Consider the following 13,400-nt stretch of genomic DNA (forward strand, 5'->3'; position numbering starts at 1 on the left):
CTTAGTGATTTCTGGTGAGTGTGAACGATGAGGAAAACATATCCATATATCGTTTTATGTTTGTGGGAAAATCTTCACTCTTTAATAGGATTGATGAGTCCCTTAGGCCTACCTTCGTACAAATTGTTGATTGAGTTGTAGGGTACGGCTCAATTGTTTTCACATAAAGAAATGCACAATACATTGTGGGATCTGCGCAAGACATTTTCGTTCAAATGCCACAGAAAGTATATACTGCAAAAGTCGTACTGTAGTGGCCATACGCTGATATTGTCGATGTATGAGAAGAGAGGGGAACAAAAAAACATGAAGAAAACCTTCGAAAAGCTAAAGCTTGTTTATGTGTTGATATTGCAGGTTTTGAAGGGAAAGTAGTGAGTTCTTGATATCAAGATGGATACAGGAAATGATTGAGAACCAACCAAAACGAATACAAATATATATATATATGTGTGTGTGTGTGTGTGTGTGTGTGTGTTTATAACACCTTGATAATCTCTGTCAGTAGTAGAGCACATCAATTATGGAGAGAACTACTCTATATTTAATTTGGCTTTGTGTTTAAAAGTTCGTCCCATGCAGTTGAATTGTGCACAAAAGTGGGTAAACATCCAAATGTTAAAGGCATTCTTTACCATTTGCAGAAGAAACAAAAGTCCAGCTTTAGTGATTCAAAATAGTTCTAAAATGTGAGTCAGGGATAGAAACAACCGATGTAAAAATGTTAATCAATGTAATCAATATTAAGTATCGTTAAATGTACAGAATGTGAACAATAGTTAGAATAGAATTGTTTCTAGAATAAACCGTCTACGGTTACGGTCTATCTAAAAAAAATAGTGATATCTCCCTATATCTCAAGCTTTACTGTAAAATTTTTATATGGTAGGAAGTTTTGTGATACAACTGACCTACACATATGCATCAAATCGTAAACAGTACCTGTAAACAAATCAAACAAAGGCTGTTCCTAAAAACGTAAAAGCCTGCCCTATGAATACCCGACATAGCAATAATCAATGCATGCAAACGTATTCTCAATAGTTGCGTGTACTCAATGTGGAAATGCACCTCACCAGTTCCCCGGGAAGAAATATTCATAGCCGCTAAATGTACTAGCAAACTGGTTCAACCTGTACTGCCCAACTCCGGCTAAAGGAATACTCTAGTGCATTTATGACATCTTAACTTAAATACATTCTAGTGCCTTTAAAAGCAAATACCAGGAAATGGGTTCATAATTGATTATCGCCTCTAATTGTCTAATGTGAGCATATTTATGAGACTAGAAGGCTACGAGATCTATGAGGTTGGCAGAACATTTTTTATAGGGGGGGGGGGGGATATTCCCGCAACTCCCGGGATTCAAATGCCGATATCTTGGAGAAGGTATGATAACAATTGCTTTCATTAATAAAGATAAACATTTGTCAGTTTAGTGTGTGGTGAATAAACGGAGGGGGAGGCAACTTGTTCCCTGCTCTCCTCCTTTGAATACGTAATCTTTTCTTTTTATCTTATGGATATTATTCGACACTGGTAAGCCCTATATACCCATCATTCCACATGGTGCGTTATGTTTTTATCATTTTTTTAGCATGAGATTTGACTCGGTATCTTAACGAAACACTTACTTTGATTCTTGTTGAGCCTGAGCGTGTGTGCATTGTCATTTTTTTTTATTTCAGACTGCAAGCAAAAAGTTGTCATCTTTATACCTGCTTCAGCTGGTGGATCGCCAAAATATGATTCTATTCAGCACTACCCTTATTGTTCTCTCGGCACTGGGAACTGTTGCGACAGACCTCCTTACCGACCACATAACGGCATGGGGAGTTCATGAAGAATACAATACCACAACGGAATCTTCCTTCACTGACCAAGATATTGATGAGACCAGTACAGTTAAATCCGAGTGCGTGACAAAAACTGACTATAGGCGTACTCCTGTACCGCAATTAGGTGATTCCTCAAGTTTCACGGCGTCGGGAGCCGATGATGTAACTTACAACGAAACTGTCAAAGGTTCTCATTCTCTGAATGGAACCATCACCCTCCCACAATCGGACCACAGTGGGGACAAAGTCAACGGTGAGACAACATCTAATCCAGAGAGCCAGATAGAGAACACAGTGCGTTGGAAGTGGGCATCAATGAAATGGACATGGCAAACCTCGCTAGAGCTGGTGTCATCCATAGTGGGCGTGGTCGGTAACTTGTTGGTGATTCTGGTCCTCTGGCAGCGGAGATCTGCACTCCGTTCGACCGACACCTTAATAGGAGCGCTGGCAGTGGCGGACTTTTGCACCTCCCTCGCGATCATCCCACACCCGTTGGCCACGGTAGTACCAAGCTCCATTCTGGGAGAATTCTATTGTCGTATAATATTCAGAGCAGTCCTGATGTGGTTTTCTGTCGGAGCATCTGTGTACATTCTCTCCCTGATATCAATAGAGCGGCTGGTGGCGGTCATGTACCCCATCCTCTTCAGTCGCTTCTCCAGCAGGCGCCACACTTCCTACGCAGTCGCTGGGGTGTGGTTAGCTGTCCTACTCCTTGATCAATACATCATCTTCACTTATTTCGTGGATGCCACCACGCACACGTGCTCCGTGCGAGCTGTATCACCAAGTGTGCAGTACTCTATGGCCATTCTTTTCTTTCTCTTTCACTTCCTCGTCCCAGCGAATATCATGCTGATCGCGCAAGGCTTCACGGCGCATATACTCCACCGCCAGTCTCTGGTCTTTCGAGACAGCTCATACAGGTGGAACAAGTCCGGTCCCACCTACAACCTCCTTGTGGCCAAGAACCGTGTCCTTAAGATGTTGTTCATTGTCGTGCTCATCTTTGTCGTCTGCTGGGGCCCGGCCAATACTGGCTACTTGCTGTTTAGTCTTGGCCTTATTCGAGACAGAGCCTCATATCTACAGGGTGTTAATCAGAGTCTTGTTCTTCTGGCGTATTACAATTCCTGTTTGAACCCAATTGTTTACACCATAAGATATCCCGTATTCCGCGAAGCCGTTCGAGGATTATTCCTGGGTTCGACGTCACGTAACACTGCACTCTTTGGCATGAAATCTGAAGACAAATCGCGTACTAATTTCACAGAGGACGTGTAGCAACTTGTACATGTATCTTATTTATTTGCACTATTTCGATAAATGGTTTTGTTTTGTGTTCGTTTCTGTCCTTTTCATCCTGGTATAGCGACAAATAGATACAAAGTGTGTAAGGAAAGTTAAATGTAGAAAGCAATAACAAAGAATCTGAATCCCGTAGCAACATTTCCTAATAACATGCCATATAGTTTTAGTAGCCACCTTCCGTACTATAGGTAAACGAAGGCGGATGCACTGCTAGAGACCGCTGTCACCATAAGCAGTACTTTACTTGGATAGGGGCTACATCTTATACACGTCCATTACTATACCGCAACCTGTATAATGTAAAGTGCCATATGCCGTTACTAGATACATGTAGATATACGAATCCTCCTAGAGGATAGACGACAAATTGAACAATTGTTATTTTTTATTATTTTTCTCCTTCTTTCGGTAGCATACATCATACCACGAATAAGCAAACAAGAAAGAGACACAAAAATTAATGAATAGGGCCTAAAGAATTCGTGAGCAGACCATATAGATACAGTAAGGCCCTGTCACACCTTTCCGGGTAAGCTACGCAGACTTGTTGCGTGTAGGGATTTTCCAGCACGCAGGAAAATTTTCTGCGGGCGGACAAGAATGTTGGCGAGTTCCATACTTGCGTCTTACCTGCTACACGCGTGCTACTACCTGCTACTTGCGTGTATTCCGTGTGACCTGTTCCGTTTTCAGTTACGAGCGACATACGGGGGCTGTGAAGTACCTGCGTTACAGCTGCGAAGTACCCTCGTATGAGTTGCCTGCGAGGTGCTGCCGCTAAGGGCCTCCTATTGGTGTTCTACGTGTACCTCTACGGGCAAACCCCCGCGACTCACCCAGAACGAGTTTTGAGCATGCTCAAGGCCTTGTCACACCATGTCTGGGAAAGCACTGCGGGTTGATTTGCGGGTTTTTTTTTTTTTTTTTTTTTTGCTACCCGGACCTCCCAGCAGTTTCCCCGCACCTGACAGTACATAGCGCGCATCTTGCCCGTAGTTGCCCGGATGTGCGCACGCAAGTCCGATTTACCCGCAGCCAAGTTTTGAGTATGACCAAAACTTTTCCGGGTGAGTCGCGGGGATTGCCCGCAGAGGTCCATGCAGAACACCAGTAGGAGGCCCGCAAGTCACAGTCATTTGACCCGCTTGAAGTACGTAAGTTGCCCATGGATCTATGCTTTTGCACCGGAAGGGCATGTCATCTGCATAACATTCTGTGGAACATCTGCCATATCAAATTCCTTCAGAGGAATTTCTTCACCGAGTTGTCAACCCTCACTCGCCACACATGCGCCTACACGCAGGTCAAACGGAATGGACGTAAGTAGAACGTAAGTAGCAAGGGTCCAGCAGGTAAGACGCATGTGAAACTCGTCCAAATCTTTGTCCGCCTGCAAAAATTGTCCTGCGTGCTGGAAAATCCCCACACGCATCAAGCCCGCATCTTGAGTCCGCATCTTGCCCAAAGAGGTGTGACAGGGCCAAAACTTGGCTGCGGGTAAAGAGGACTTGCGAGCGCAACTCCGGGTAACTACGGGTGAAATACGTGATAGGTGTTGTCATGTGCGGGTCATCTGCGGGGACCTCCGGGTAGCAAAAATTGTTCTTCGCAAGTTGCACGCAATGCTTGCCCGGAAAGGTGTGACAGGAACTTATACTTTTGAAACGCGGGGAGTCCAAAAGAATAAGATTACAAGAACAGTTGTCCGATTATAGCAAAACGTATTAACATACCAAAAACATAATTCATTATAAATCACTACCACAGATCTGAATTTCTATTTCCATGGAATGATACTTGTTGGCATAATTCTCCCAGAAAAAAAAAACCCACCAAACTATAAACTATATAAACAGCTTGATGTTAGAGTCGTTTGAGCCGTTTGAATATGATATCCTAATGATATTTGCAAGTTATATTTTGATGTTGAGCTATATATTGCTGTTCAAGTCGCTGAAAAGGTGATTACACATACAACGGTACTTTTTTTTTTCAATTCAAAGTGCTTTGTAGGCGGATCTCTCGTTAGATTGTATTCTCAGTATAAGAAAAATTCAGTTGATTTCGAAGAAGGAGGCATAGTAATACAAGCACTTAGGGATAAGGTTTTATCATCTGTTTTAATTGATGAGTATTCTGTTTTCTTATCATTCATTTATTTTTTGAAAAGTTTTTTTTTTCTTTTTTTAAGCCAATCAATGTCCATCTCGGCCCAGATGCACTGCACAAACGGGTAGGCCTATCTAGCAACGCTAGGGCAATAATAATGGCAGGCCCATCTGGTAAAGTAATGGCAGGACTGTTGGGGCTATTACAGATAAAAAAGACCATGTAAATATCATAAAAAAATGAGCATCATTATGGTTATTACGGCAATTAACATTTATTTATGTTACCGTCAATTTCTCTCAAGACTCAAGTTACACTGATTTCACAAACGGATATAGGCCTGCTGGTTGTTCATCGGTTTATTTATCTACAGTATATCAATCAATCTACTTCACATTTAGAAAGAGATTTGATCGCACATGACTGTTTCTAGACATACCCCCTCCCCAAGATGCCATTGATCATAAGCTTTCACGCCAATGTCCGTTGAACATTTCACAATGTATCCTAAAAGTTCAGCTAGTGTTCATTCACCGCACATATTTGATGTAGTATTAAAGCAGTTCAATTGAGAATTACGCAGTGTAAAAGGTGCATATTCCTTTGTGCTAAAGATGAAATATTTCCCTTTGCCATTTACTTATCAGTAAAATTACTACATAAAAAAATGTAGGGAAGGAGGAGAGAAAGAGATCGAGGGAGAAGAAGAGAGAGAGAGAGAGAGAGAGAAAGATAGATAGATTGATCTTTCTTTTCTTCATTTCCTCAAACTTCAAACTGAGAAATGGCAACCAGACAATGGTGAAAGCTCACCATCTTCGATTGGCTAGAATGAAGCGGAAGAACTTGTTTTGATTTTAGGAGTGTTCATGCCAAGCTATCGATATTGTTTGATCGAAATGTAAAGTGCGGAAGTCATTCAGAGCCTGAGTGCCAGTCAAGCTGGAACAGTTTGATAGCTTCGATTCCTTTCATCAATCTGCTGTATTCAGGCGCACTTTTTAAAAACCACCACGGAATTACCACAAGAGACTAAATCTTGGAGCCGAGGACAAGAAAAACACGTCGATCGATTTCTCATGTTAGTATAGGAACGATATGAGAACATCTTTTAGAATTGTCAAGAGCCTGATCAAAGTTTCAAGCAACGTGTCAAGGTTTCCCTTTGAAACAGACTCTGTCGGTTTCTAAGACGCTTTCATAATAGTTTCTGGTCAATTTATTTCAGTTTGATACTTGGAGATAAACAAATTCGAACAAAAACTTGACGGAGTCACTGGAAACAAACAGAACAAAAAAAAACCTAGAGAAGAAGCTTCACATATATATATATATATGTATATGTATGTACAAAAAAACACACACGCACACACACACACACGCACACACACACGCATATACATAATATATAGGCCTATATAATGTCTATAACGTAAAGTGGGCTCGGCTTCGTCATAATGGGTACTGCATTGTAAGTATACTAGTAGTTGTGACGGAGGAAGAAGGACTGCTAGCAGACGTTGCAGTAGTTCACTCATTGCCTTTTATTACTGCCAAGCTTTCGATCCTTTCACAGGTCTTCGTCAGAGCTGAGACTTAACTAAAAAACAACCAATGTGCAAACACTTGAATAGAATAAGGCAAATCAAGGCAAAATAAAAGAAATCCAAACGAAAAATAAACAGCAACAAAACATATGGTGACATTCAGTACACCAGAACAGCAATGTGACATACATTGGCATGCATGGCGGTGAAAGTAATAGGACAGTAGCAGCAGTATGGTATAAGTAAGCTATAACATTACGGTTATAATTGCAACGAAATAATTCAAACCAGCAAAATGGAATTGCTGTTGTTGTTAATTTAAAGAAAGAAAGAAGAGAGAGAGAAAAAAATGGGGCCCTATACAAATAATTTGCCCCATAACTAAATTGCTCGAACAATGCACATTGTTCGCGTCGGTGGGACCAGTCTCTTATTAGGACCACTTTACTTTACTTTGTGTTTAGATATCTCGGCCATTTCAAAACCGATTTTCTTCAAATAAGCGTTCAATTCCTCTTGATATAACATTGTATGCTCCTTGATATTTCACATATTACTAAGTGGTTTCTAATTATCTCACCAAAAGTTAAAACCCGAATCCTCATCTCAACCAGAATTATACCATTACTCTAAATTCAAAAAGTTCCAGATCAGTTTTGCCGTCTAACCATAGAGAGAAGTCGTTCGCAAGGTTTTTGAAAAGAGTGTCTCTGGATTCTTTATGCTGAGAGTAGTTGCAGCAGTGCAAAGAGAGTGTCCAACCAGCATGAGAGATCGACTGACCCCACGTATGATCTTCCGTCAACAGGTAATTCCCCATCGGGATGAAGCTGCCCCCAACCCTCACACAATGAAAAAAAAACCCAGCAACAACAGCAACAACAAACCACTAAACCTGTGACATAACATTTTTGTTGAGGTTTTAATTTTCTTTAATTTGTCTCCCTCTAACAAACGAAATTTGTAAGATCGCAACTGCTGATCTGTAATTTAACAAACATCTCGGAAAAAGGGAACCACTGGACTCGAACCTGTCATCTACTGCTTTCCGGGCATTTCGACACTGCCACCAGGCTATCCCTGGTTGCCGGTGTCACAGTCGATCCGTTCCGGGTTCCGGGGGAACCGATATACTGGTCGAATCCAGTCGATTAGTTCCGCAGAACGAATATACCGCACAATAGGCCGTACGCAGAAACGTTCCGCAACCGCCGATCCTATCCGGGTTGTGCGAGTAGGCCTCATTAAAAACAAAATAATATCTGTGTATTGTGGATGCTGATACCAAACCAAAAAAAATCTAAGAAAGCTATTTCTTCATTTTTAAAATGATATTAAGGACAAACCTATTTTTACGTTCTGATAATTTCCCTTTAAATGAATCATATTATAACCTCGTACAAGTAGCGCGAAGAAATGAATTACTGTAGGGCCTACAATGTATTAGCTAAATATCATGCACAAATACGTACGAGTTGATCATCTGGAGCCGTTGCGCAGACAGTGTACGATTAGCCTTTATTTATAGACAAAACTTCAAAGAACAGTTCAACGAAAGAGCATGATAATACTATAGTTATAGGTCCTACATTTATAAGAGACTGCTTGAAGTGGGAAGGAAGAGAGAGGGAGGTTTTGCTGGTAGGGTACAGCAAGGATAAACATGGTTTTTTTTTCGGTGAGCTTTGTTCTGATAAGAAAATTATTGTTCAGCTGTACTTCAAAACAAAAAAAGAATGTTGGTCTAATAGTCTGCAAACAAATTGTTAATGTGTATGCCGTGTATGCAGGGGACTAAAATGGAGCTATGCATTTGGATTTCATTTCATTTATCTATTTTATTCTCATTTTTCTTTCAAAAAAACATAACATAAAGTAAATCAAAAATGCAAACATAAGCAAGTATACATTACAAAGTATGACATTCATTGGTAATTAACAAACTAATAAAGATATGCACACATACTGGTATTACAAAGTTATGTTTGCAGGGTAAAAATGAGAACTAAGAGGTCCACTAAAAAGCGTTGGTTGTAGATTTTAGACCACTCTAAAATATCTTCAAAAATACTTATTATAATTACAAGTGCGTAATTATGCATAATGCAAAAAATAAGACAAAATGAAAGAAACAACAGAGACACAACAACGTGACATGACTAAACTGAGGGGAATATACGAATGAAAGGATTAGAGCAAAAACAAAATTAAAGGAAGGAGAGAGAGAGAATGCCTACACGCTGAACAGGATAAACGGAAGAGGAGATTTATCAACTGATTACTTAAATTGTCCACTCTGGAAATTCTTTATACATTGGATATCGCAACAAAATTTACATTCAATACATCACAGGTACACCACAATCAGACATGTCATAGAGTAAAAAATGAAACTCACTCACATTAACATACATTAACGTATGCACCATAATAACAATACATTAACCCGACATTTACAACTACATGTATACAAAAACTATTGATATACAGCTGTATACGAATTGAATTGAATTGAATTGAATTTATTTATTTATGGATACATGGATTAAAATTTCTTTATTTTAAGCTGTTGAAGTAGAGCTATTATAACTCGAGATGAATAAAATTTTGCTTTGTTTACTTTTCTCCTTATTTTTCTCCTTCGCACTCTAAATCTCTTCTTTATTCTTTATTTTTAATTCTGTGTTGTTTTTTTCTCTCTTTGTTAGCCTACCGCTTTTACCCTTTTTACTTTTTGTCTAAAAGATGCCATTTTGGGGTACATTAAGCCATATTTCTGTCTGTTTCCTGTCGATTCATGTTACATGTAGTTTATGATAGCTGTTTTTCATTTTCTTATCTCTTTCAATTTTTGTCTATCCCATCGCCACTATTGGCTTCACACCTTTTACATGTGCATATAATATGTGTTTCCATTAAAAATGTATGTACATATATAAATGAAACTTAATGTTTACGAAGAGAAAATGTAACTTTTTTTATGGAACACCAGATTTCGGACATAGGTGCACTGTTTGGATATTCAAGTTATAGGGTATCACTAGAAGTCAGAAAATTTACGTGAGTTTGTGATATATGACCCCATATTTTGCATGCACTCTAATTTCTTTCAAGGGGAGGGCTAGTAACTGATCAATGGGTATCAGTGGGAATGCTCGGGGAAGATTGTTCCAATTCTAGTAGGATTCATTAAAGAGTACATTAATATATCTATTGTTGTATGAAAATTATTTGCTTCAGAACGGTCTCATATTCAAGTATAACTGTGTTGTTTAATTCCCCGTGACTGTACAGGCATGCTAACCCGGAAACATTACACTGCACATTACTTGAATATGAGACCATTCTGAAGCAAATAATTTTCACAGAACAAAAAATGCACTCTTAAATGAATCCCCCAAGGATTGGAACAATCATCCCCCAGCATTCCCACTGATTCCCGATGATCAGTTACAAGCCATCCCCTTTTAACAGAAGATATTTTTGGGGGCCTCAGTCCCTATCATGGAAAGGGAAGACATTCAAGATTGAACGGATGGTACAGTATTGACTATAAGGTGGTGTTCAGAACAAACAAATAATGAGAAACCTGCAATACTAAACAGCATTCAATTCTTTTAGGAATTCAGAGTTCATTTTACACAAATTAGCTTCAAATTGCTGAGATATATGTAGCTACAGTGCGTACAAAAAAAGCAACAAGATTCAATTTCGAATTTGTGAAGATGGTGTTTACTTTACTCCAAAGTAAGTAGCAACATCATAAAGCCATATAATCTCCTCTTTCCAATGACATCTTATCTATTCTTACACGGTCACGGATGGCTGAGTTTCAGTTAGTGAGACCAGCATAAATCCTTTTTAATTCACTTTTTTTTTAATGTTCAGACTGGTGAGACATACCTAGGGCCCTTCTTCTTTGAAAACAACCGCAACGAAAATGGATGCTTACAAATTTTAAATTAACATGTGATTCCTGAATTAATGGAAGATTTTCCTGTGCAACAAAGGGGTGTGTTCAGACGCCTATGGTGGGCACAGGATAGCGCACCAGCCCATCGACTAGTTGCAGTAAGAAACAGATTGGCTGAGGTATTTGGAAATCGGGTGATTGCCCTGTATCATGGTGTGCAGCCATTGGCCACCAGAATCTCTGGATCTGACTTCTTGCAATTTTTCCCCCTTTGGGGTTATCTCAAGAGCAAAGTGTTCATTACCCTTCAACCTGATATTGCAACTCTGAGACAAAGAATCACTGAATTTGAAGCTCTACGCCATCAAGCCACAATGATTCGCAGAATTGTGCGTGAGATGTAGAAAAGAGCTAATCTCTGTGTGGGAAGGAATGGTGGCCATGTTGAGGGGCATGGGATGTAATGTTAAAAAGAGATATCCGAAAGAAACAATGGTAAGTTGTGGTTATTAATTTCATTATTCCATTAATTTGTTAAGTTAATTTCTGATAAGGTGCATTGATTCTTGCAGGGTCTAAACTTGGTCCCAAGTCCAATTTACCCATTGTCTAAAAAGAATGATTACTTAGCCATCCATGACCGTGTATGCATAAATAATTATTATTTTGAAGAGGAGTATCATATATGGTTTTAAGATGTTGCTACTCACTTTGGTGTAAAGTTAACACAATCTTCACAAATTTGAAATCAAATCTTGTTGCGTTTTTTTTTATTCGCATTGTATAAACAAAGAGACCCTAATTAAAGGATGGACCCACCTTATCTGCCCACTACACATGTCTTTTTTTCAGTCCAAACCGATTTTGTATAATGTACTTTCAATTTCTCTTAGAATCGTACGCTCTCTATTTCAAATGTGCTTTCTAATTACAAGTCTTGCAAAACGTTAAATTTTCAATCGCCCACTCAACCAAAACTATACTGTATCTCTTTAGAATACCTTTCCTGTTTGAAGTAATCTGTGTGTATAGATAGACCGCCTCCCCAATAGAGAGAGAGAAAAACACACACGCACACATTCATATGCACATACACACGGACACAACATATAATAAAGACAACTTAACACACAAAAACAAAATTCATCGCGTCATTTTTAGTTGTTACAACTGAAAAAATAATGAACCAAACGAACATGCATGTATGACGTTGACGATCATATTGGTCGTTATATCGCACTAAAATGATTAGACTCTGTGCCCTGAACATAGACATTAAAATGAAGGTGGACTATTTGAGCTCATAGTATGTTTAATATGAAGGTCCTTGTATTACAGTAGTTAACATAAAGCATGCCGAACATCGCAATTACAGTTACTCATTCGGTTATTCTGTTCAAAATGATTCAAATCAGAGAGAGGTTGGCATGTCCAACGTCACATCGTGCAGAACTCTACAGAGCAGAGTTCTGTGACTGTACCATGGCCACCATGACGACGAAAGAGATAAGGGAGGGGAAAAAAGGAATCGCTTTGTAGTCCGGGTTTCAAATTGGCAACTTTGTTCGATTGGCTGGTCAGAGAGATTTGGAGAAGTTCATTGGCTGTAGAGGGAGACTGGAAGAGTACATTTTACTGAAGGGGTGTTTCCCCATTACCACTTTGTATACATTGTACGGTAGAGACCCGGAACGAATCGGCGGTGGGGGATCTTATCGGCGGTGAGGCAAAAATCCCGCCGATTGGATCTGGGGGATCTTATATACCGGCCACAGTCCGCCGATAAGTTCCGGCGGAACTTATCGACTGGCCGGAACGGATCGCCTGTGACACCGGCAGTGACACGATGAACTTTGAACAAATACCCAAGCTCCGAAAAACCGGCATTGTTATATATTAAGTAGCCCAAGGCGGAAAGGTATTTATAGATGCAAGAGAATATTAAGAAGAGGGGTGAAGGTAATGAAGGGGTGAATGGATGAAAGGGTGAAGGTGAAGGCGATCTTACAAATTTCGTTTGTAGAGGAAGACAAACTGAAGAAAATTTAAACCTCAACCTTCACCCCTCTGCTTAATACTCTCTTGCATTTAACATTTTAGTTGTCACTAAAATTCTATGCATACACCTTCCTAACAAAGATTCCATGGTCATTCTAAAGCTCCATTTTGTTGCTTATCGGTACAACAAAAGCAAAGACAGTCACCCCATTTACCTTTGAAATCAACACATTGTCATCTTCTCAATGAACAGATTAGGGACCTATTCAAATTGTTTGACACTGTATACACTCACTTTGTTTGAGTGCGTGTATGACTTGTAGGGCAAGCTGGGCAAGCCACGAGAGCAGCTTTCTATAGTCCGGAACAACCACTTGTTACAGAAGAATGCTGACCATGTAAGATTTGCAAAATAGTCTTTCGAAGAGTGTTGCATACTTCTGAAGACGAAAAGATATTTCGTATTCATTCAGCTGCTTTGTCTACACTCGAAAGTAAGACTCTGTACTGCAGCTGAGGGCATATTCGAAGAGCAAAGGAATGTTGTATTGCTATACGCTGTTTTTCAACGCAGGGTCTTGTCACAGTCGGTGAAAGTTCACAGCCAACAGCTTTGCCATTTCTCATCGCTGGCATACGTGCTTTTTTCATTCATGAGCCATGCACACAGTACGGGTCTTG

The sequence above is a fragment of the Diadema antillarum genome, unplaced genomic scaffold, assembly GCF_040938485.1.
Source record: "Diadema antillarum isolate AM-2024a unplaced genomic scaffold, OU_Dant_1.0 seq00001524_RagTag, whole genome shotgun sequence".
NCBI classification, from domain to species: Eukaryota; Metazoa; Echinodermata; class Echinoidea; order Diadematoida; family Diadematidae; genus Diadema; species Diadema antillarum.